The sequence below is a fragment of the Poecilia reticulata genome, linkage group LG17, assembly GCF_000633615.1.
Source record: "Poecilia reticulata strain Guanapo linkage group LG17, Guppy_female_1.0+MT, whole genome shotgun sequence".
Taxonomy (NCBI): domain Eukaryota; kingdom Metazoa; phylum Chordata; class Actinopteri; order Cyprinodontiformes; family Poeciliidae; genus Poecilia; species Poecilia reticulata.
In genome coordinates, this window is record NC_024347.1 from 27,535,422 (window position 1) to 27,542,976 (window position 7,555).

The 7,555-nt window shown below is 38.0% G+C and overlaps 2 long non-coding RNA genes across 2 annotated transcripts; both read left to right on the top strand.

Moving 5' to 3' along the window:
• Positions 1 to 138: 138 nt before the first annotated feature.
• On the top strand, positions 139 to 2,524 carry LOC108167094 (uncharacterized). The gene is made up of 2 exons (XR_001777491.1): positions 139 to 441; positions 2,230 to 2,524. It is a non-coding gene; the product is annotated as an uncharacterized LOC108167094 (long non-coding RNA).
• A 395-nt stretch (positions 2,525 to 2,919) lies between these two features.
• On the top strand, positions 2,920 to 5,595 carry LOC103479929 (uncharacterized). The gene is made up of 2 exons (XR_536009.2): positions 2,920 to 3,163; positions 4,780 to 5,595. It is a non-coding gene; the product is annotated as an uncharacterized LOC103479929 (long non-coding RNA).
• Positions 5,596 to 7,555: the final 1,960 nt, after the last annotated feature.

Sequence of the window (7,555 nt, forward strand, 5' to 3'; positions counted from 1 at the left end):
CTAATAATAAAAATATTGAAAAGAGCACTCTTTACAAACTAAAATACAGTTTAGTGAGAGCCAGCTGTCAACGGAAAATCAACGTCTGACTCCATAACAACCAGCGGCCAATCAGCTGCTGGTTCTGAGCAGAACCGCTAGGCCGGCCCGATTAGAACCACAGCTCTTGTGGTTCCAAGGGGCCGGGTGGAACCGGTCGGAAGTTCTAATACAAACACGGTCGAAAACGTTCCGTTCCGTACCGTTCCCTGCAGTGCGAAAACGCCTTTAGTTTCACCTGGTTCAAATTCTGTACATGTGACGTCACACTTCCGGGAATTTAGAAACCGACAGCCGCTTCAAAGGTATCCGTTAACTGTCATGACAGTTGCTATGACAACAATAAACAAGCCACAAGCTTAGAACTAGCTCTCGCCTTGTTCCTATCTACTTATAAACAATGTAAGTACATTGCAACTATTACTAGATTACAATTTTTGAGTTCTCTACCYACCTTTGTGTAACACTAACATAAATATCAGAKATATTTACTGTGTTACTGCCGAACTAGCAAAATTAGCGCTAATGTATTTGAAAGCTAAGTCGGACATGAAGCCTAGTAGTATATGTTGTTACATGTACTTACTCTGCCAGTCACTAGAAGCTTATTATTCACGTGAACAGTTCGTAGTTCCTTTACAAATCCGCTTAAACGTATCTGATCTTTTCATGACAGTCTGAACAACACGGGTCGGATTCTTTTCGAATGAGACCCAGGAAACTTGCRTGTCCGATACTTACCCGATTCAAATGCGACCTACCGTCCAGGTCGCGTTCATCCGAATTGAACGTCACTGATACTCGACAAATTCTGCGCCCTGATCCGCGCAGGCGGGAAGAATAACACAACCATGACGGACTATAATGAGAGTTAAGCTGTTAATATGCTGCTCCGGTCGGACAACAACTTCAAATATGTAAGCTAAGCTCCACCGTTAGCCTCCATGTTTACTTCCGCAAACACAGAGCACTTCTTCTTTTGGCAAAACACTGAGAACGCTGACGTTATTGCGCCATCTACTGCGCATGCGGGACACTTTCATGTCGTTTGCCCGCATGCAGGTCGCATTTATTTGGAAGTGTGAACGGCCCCGACAAAAACAAATCCGATTTGACAAAAAAAAAAAATCGGAATCGAGTTACTTCAATTGGGTTACTGCAGTGTGAACGCAGGAGGAGGCAGATTGTTCACATCGTCTGACATGTTTCCATTCTCTGTCTCATACGGACCGATGCCAACAGCAGATATTTTGTTGATATATATTTMTCTTGAACATTGGTTAAGAGTTTATATCCTTTCTTTTTGTTGTAGTTCATCTRTTAGGCTTCGCTGCGCTTCTTTAACAAGATGGCGGTTCACTTCCGGTTTAGAATTTTGSAAACAATGTATTAATTGGAACAAATAATAATAGCCCTGCATTGTGTTGATGTTAAGTGGATCAGAAAGGGTTTATTTTAGTACTTATTTTGTATTTATTTATCTGTAGATGCATTCTTTGCTACAAATGATCAAGCATTTGCTGAATAAATGCAATGTTTTTGTATTTTAGACAATATAGTGTATTTTCTTGTTAAGAAATAGGAACTTAATTGTTTGTTTCTATGCATTTTTTAGCATATTTTAATATTGCATAAAATAAGCTTACTTGGTAAGTAAAAAATAAGCAGAATGTTCTGCTTTTTTTCCTGATTAATTGATAGAATCACCAASTGCTATAATAACCTGTAATAGCTGCAGCATTAATTATGATCCTGTTGTGTGACCTTAAACAAGCTGTTCATGTTCAGAAATCCTCTGATGTAGTTGAATTAAAATAATTTTGCAAGGAAGAATGGACAAAAATAAACTTATTACCAGTCCAAGCACTGGATCCCAGTTAAAGCCACCACATAAAAAAGCAGCAAATACTTTCTCATGCAGGGTAAGGTTGATAAAAATAGTTATTTTCCCTTAAAAAATAAAATCTTTATTTGAAAACCGCATTTTGCATTTACTCAGTTTATCTAGCCCAAACAAAACTGGACAGAGGAAATATCTATGGAGGGAAATACTTTTTCACAGAACTGAATCTGCAAAGACAGCTGGACGTCTTCTGGGTGCAGAGGGATGCAAAACCTTTCATCATATGCAGCCTTTTTCCCTTTGAGCACGTGTTGCTGTGCGACATGTGATTACTGTGTTATGCTTAGGAACCTCCTGAGAACAACGCTGGAATGAGAAACCTCCAAAGACACCAGAAAGTCTCAGAGGATTGAATCTGGTCTGTTTGTGAGGCAGGAAAGGCGGCCATGTTGAAACAGAAAATACACATGTGAGGCTGGGATGCATTTCCTTCTTTGCTAAAAAGCCTCTGTCACCATCTGCATSTTTCTGGCAACGTTAATGGATTTTGAAGATTCATCTCGYCATTTCTCCTGAAAAGGTTGCAGAAGCAACCCTTTTAAGGCAGTTACATTAAAATGTCTTCTTTGACAATATCTTTTACTCTGGTTAGATGTTTTTGTAACCTGCAAACCCTTATAACTCGTTCAAAAAGGTWCAAAGTRCTGAATAACAAAATACAAAAAGCAGCAGGCATTCCTTAGATGTGTGGAAACAGAAGGACTCATAAGTATCATCACTGAAAATAATTAGATGACTGAACAAAGTAAACAAATTAAAAACATATTCAGCAAAATACAAACACAGCAGAATCTACAAAAGGTAACTGAAAACGCTAAAGGTTTGAAACACAGGCTGTGTGTGTCAGAATGTGTCCTTTGGACTTTCCTTTGGATTTCTATGAGAGCAGGCGTTTTATATCTATCTTTTCAGAAAGATAGGAGCTTGTTTTAAGTTAATTTCTTAATATTGATTAAAAAGTACTAGTTCTACTGCCACATTATTTCACTTATTGCAAGACATTTTCCCCAGGCTGGAAGTTGGAAATGTCTTAATTAGCTTTAAAAAGTTCTATAGTATTAATTTATCTGTATTTTATTTTGAAAGAGAATTTTGAGATATTAGTGCATTGTGGGTAGCAGAGGCAGTTGCAGTTTGGAATGAATACCTGTTCAGAGAGAGAAAGCCTGTTAATGTATGAACTCCACCTCCTGTGTTCTTACACCTCCGAAAACAACGGCTGTAAGTTCAATCTATGTTCTGTTTGGTGTTAGATGTCTTGTTAGTTTATTTTGAGATTGTTTTCCAAATGTGTTTATTCTAGAAAAGCCATAGCCTGATAGTTTTTGTTTACATAGCAACGGTTGCTACGTGACTGTTTCTTAACTGCAGCTCAGGTTAATTCTATTCAGACACTASAAGTTTATTCTGTGTATTTAGAGCTGATGCATAGTTAATTTTTTCTATTTCTTATAGTTTCACTCAACCTGTCATTGAGCTTTTCCACACCACTGCTCAAAGTTGTAAGTGTCAAGAAAACGTAATAAAGGAGCAAGACGCTCAGCTTCCTGGCTCATGAAATTGAGTTTGGCTTGCTGTTGATCTACGTTAACATACACAGAGTATCTAACAYGTAGTGATAACAGTACACTGTAACTGAAATAACTTACCAGGGGAACTGATACTTTTACACCAATATTAAGTAAGTATTTCATTAAAAGAAGCTCCTTTGTCTTATTGAAAAATTACTTGCAAGTTAGTTTGATCTTATTTAAGATATTTGCACTAGAAACTAGACCAAGAATACTTGGTAAGATTTTGTGTTTTTGCAGAGCAGCCAAGTTTTGTCCACTGTAATAAATCTCTRGTTGTTTGTGTAGACAGTCGGTGTGTTTGGGGTTTGAAAGCATAATCAAACTAACGCGGACAAAAGCGAAATCTGGWCCACCTAAAAACCTTGTTTCCGGTGCTGTTGAAGTGAACTCTGGTGCGGTTTGAATAAATATGTGAATGCAAGTGGTCTGGAGACTCCTCCAAAAGCAGGAAGCAAACTATAGCAGAGGGCATCTTGGGTAAATACAACCAAAACAAACGCGCTAGCACTAGAGGGAGAAATGCCTCTTGGTCTTTCACCAAAGACACTGCTCCACTTTCTTTTTATTTACATTTTGTGAAGAAGGAAGCTCCACCTAATGTTTTCTTCAGAGGTTTTCATGTCCTTTTCCTCAGTGATTCTTGTTGCAGCGCCACCACAGGTGAGGAGGGGAACAGGTTTTTCAAAGAGTTCGGATGTTTGACATCCTTATAGTTAGAATTGATGTTACAACAATGAATGCTGGGCTTTCCAAATGCCAACCAAGAGTGTGTCAAGTAGCAAACTATATTTCAGCTTCCCAAGCTACTTTCATTTAAAACATTTTAGCTATGCTTTGTGAATGGGTGAATTTTTAATTAATACTTTTGGGTTATGTTCCACAGAAAGATCAGCAAATACTGAACTGTGAATATGTCACTTTTATATCCAAAGTGACATAAAAGTTTCCATTTGTGTCACTTTTGAAAGCGACATAAATAGACCAAGATCTGTTGAATCATGGGGCGTACTTAATTTTCTATTCTGGATTCATCTTTGTTTAATAAATAATGATACTGTGGAATAAATACATTTATCGTTGCCCCAAATCTGATTTAAATTTGGACAAAAAGGTAAAAACGACTTTTTCTCAGTGTGAGTTTACTTTCAGATTTGCTTCTAAAAGAGACRACTGCACTTATGCTAATTTGAAGCTTTTTTGATTAGATAATTTATAGAAGTTTATTCTCCAAATGTTTCACAATAACTAGAGTTTATTTTTTAGAACCTGGATCCAGTAACAGAGCGATCTTCAGCCTCSTTCAGTGCAGCTGACGCTTCCTGGCAGCGAATTTGACGGAGCAGTCAGTCACATTGTTCAGCTGTCACACACTCCAGGACGTCGTCGGCACAAAACTGAAAATGTATGAAGGATGCATAAAGAAAAACTGTGGCTAATGCATCTGCAGGAAAAAGCTTGAGAATGGCTTGATGGACTGAGACGAGCCACGGCAGACTTTTCAGGAAACAGCTCAATTTTACCCAGGCAGGCTGGAGCTGATGGGGGGTGTAAAGTTTGATTACAATCACGGCTGCTGACAAGATGCGAGGAGATGGACGTAAACAAGGACATTAAACTGAAACRTTATTGAGCTTGTGGCTGTATGTTACACAGCCTTCGTTTAAGTTCCTGCTATACTTCTGCTACTTAAGTGGTTTAATGACTGTACGGAAARTCTCAGGAGAAAGCCATGCATGACAACAGAGATTTATTTCGTCAGAGCTGCAGCTGCAATTAGTCACAGCTGAATGTTTTCTGTTCCCTCAGATRATCTCGAAATCGTTGACATTTARTGTCAGCTCCCGTACATTTTCCTCCGAGTGTTTGGAGAAAGCGAAGGCAGGAGCCGGAGCCACCGGAGGGAGGAGGAAGGTAGGCGTAATCAGTCTAAACACCAGCTAATTAGTGCAGCGCTCGTATTTTTTTTGTCAGGTGGGTGTAAGAACGAGGCAACTGAAGTGAAGTCAACAACCAAAGCAGCTACATGGAGGTATGGTTGGAGGCTTTATGAAACCTGTAAGAAATTAATTATAAAAATGACACACTGCTTTATTTTTCACACCTTTTCCAATTTATGCATGATGTGAACTGTTAGCTTGCAGAGAAGACATAAATAGATCAAGATCTGCAACACCTCAAAGCATTATTTTTAAATACTTTATTCCCCCTGACTRCCTAAATTAATATCAGACTAAACTTTTCCTGTTTGAATTCAGTCAGGAGGTCAAAATGATTTCCACGCTGCAAAAACACAAACTTTTACCAAGTATTTTTGGTCTAGTTTCGATTGAGAATATCTTATTACACTTGAAGCCAGGCATAATAACCCACAAGTAACTTTTCAGCACGACATAGGAGCTTTTTTAAAGTCATAATTCCTTAATATTGATGAAAAAGTTTGTTATGAGTGAAATAATCTGCCATTTGCTCAATTTGCTTCTCAACTCATAATTATCTGATCTGAGGAACTCATAGGGCCTCGGGATGTAATTCTTAGACAGTCAATTTATTCTTGTTTTATTATGAAAACAAACGTTGTTGGTGACATTATGTGAAGCTGAAGTACCAAACATGATGCTGCAGGACACTGTGAATTCCACCACAATGATTTCAGCACATTAACGTTTCACAAGAGGAGCCCATCAAACATACAAACCTCAAAGCAGCAACGCAAACTCACCTTAATTTCCTTAAGTCGTTTTCAAAAGTGAGATAGAAAGTTATGTTCTGCTATTATAACCACAGCAAATTTGGAATAAAATGGTGGAAACTTTCTAGCTTGACAACATCATCCCAGCTGTGAAGTACAGGGTTGGATCCATTGTGCTTTTTGTGCTGCAGGAGAGACTAGCATTATTCACAAAACAAACAGCAAATAGGAAGAAACATCAACCAAAAAGTTAAAGTCTGGRATTACGTTGATCTCCCAAATGGACAATGGCACAATGCATAAAGCCAAATTAGTTAGAAAATGGGCTAAAGTKACCAAAGTCAAATGTTTTGGTGTCACATAAAAATATCCACACTGGTTCTGTCAGAAAAATATTGCAACAAGCTTGTGGGCGTTTCCGTTTCAGGCAATTTTAACAAAAACTACAAAACTGTATGTCATTTTGGCATTTATTAATTTTGGTAATCCTAATTAATCTAAACCAGGAAACGTTTAGTCTGATTTAATGCTACAAAATGAGGGGGGAGAAAGKTTTTGTGCCATTTTACTCAGTTAATGTAAAAATCTGGTTACAGTTCAAGGAGTTTTTCAGTGTTGAAATCAGTTAAATGCACCAATTAACAAAATATAAAAATCAGGCAAAATCCCCCAAAACAAGACACGCATGTCTTGAACAGCACTGATGAAATATGCAAATGACTCAAAGCTGCAGAGAAAACAAACACAGCTGGAGACGAGCGCCCAGTGGAAGGTGATTTGTTACGCCGAGCTTTGACTTGATGTTTGTCAGACAAACCCGACTAATTGGCTGTCAACAAAGCACCAAGACGGTCGTTAATGCAACACGTCAGGAAAACAGGAAGTGATGACAGAGGAGTTCAGTAAAAATGAGATGTCAGAAACATGGATAATTAGATTTAATGATTTATCAAAAACAGCTCTCAGCCTCACTAAATTTACTAAGCGTACCAAATTTATGTGATGCGAATATTGAAACGCTAGAAAACTTTCCTTTTTAATAAAGTTTTCTAAAATCTGTCAACCAGAGGAAGCACAATATTATTTGTATTTGGACTGTCTGTAAATAGTTTTAGGACATTAATTAGTCTGATAAAGATAAAATAAACTTGGCAGAAATGTAATATGCTTAAAGTATGGGGGAAGTTTTTATTTTATTAAAAATACCACCAGATCTCAGTTTAACAGAAAACCTTTTGGATGGTGGAACGGGAGATTGGCATCATGGATGTGCAGCCGACAAATCTGCAGCAACTGCGTGATGCTAACATGTCGATATGAAGCAGACTCTCTGAGGAATGTTAGCTTGTT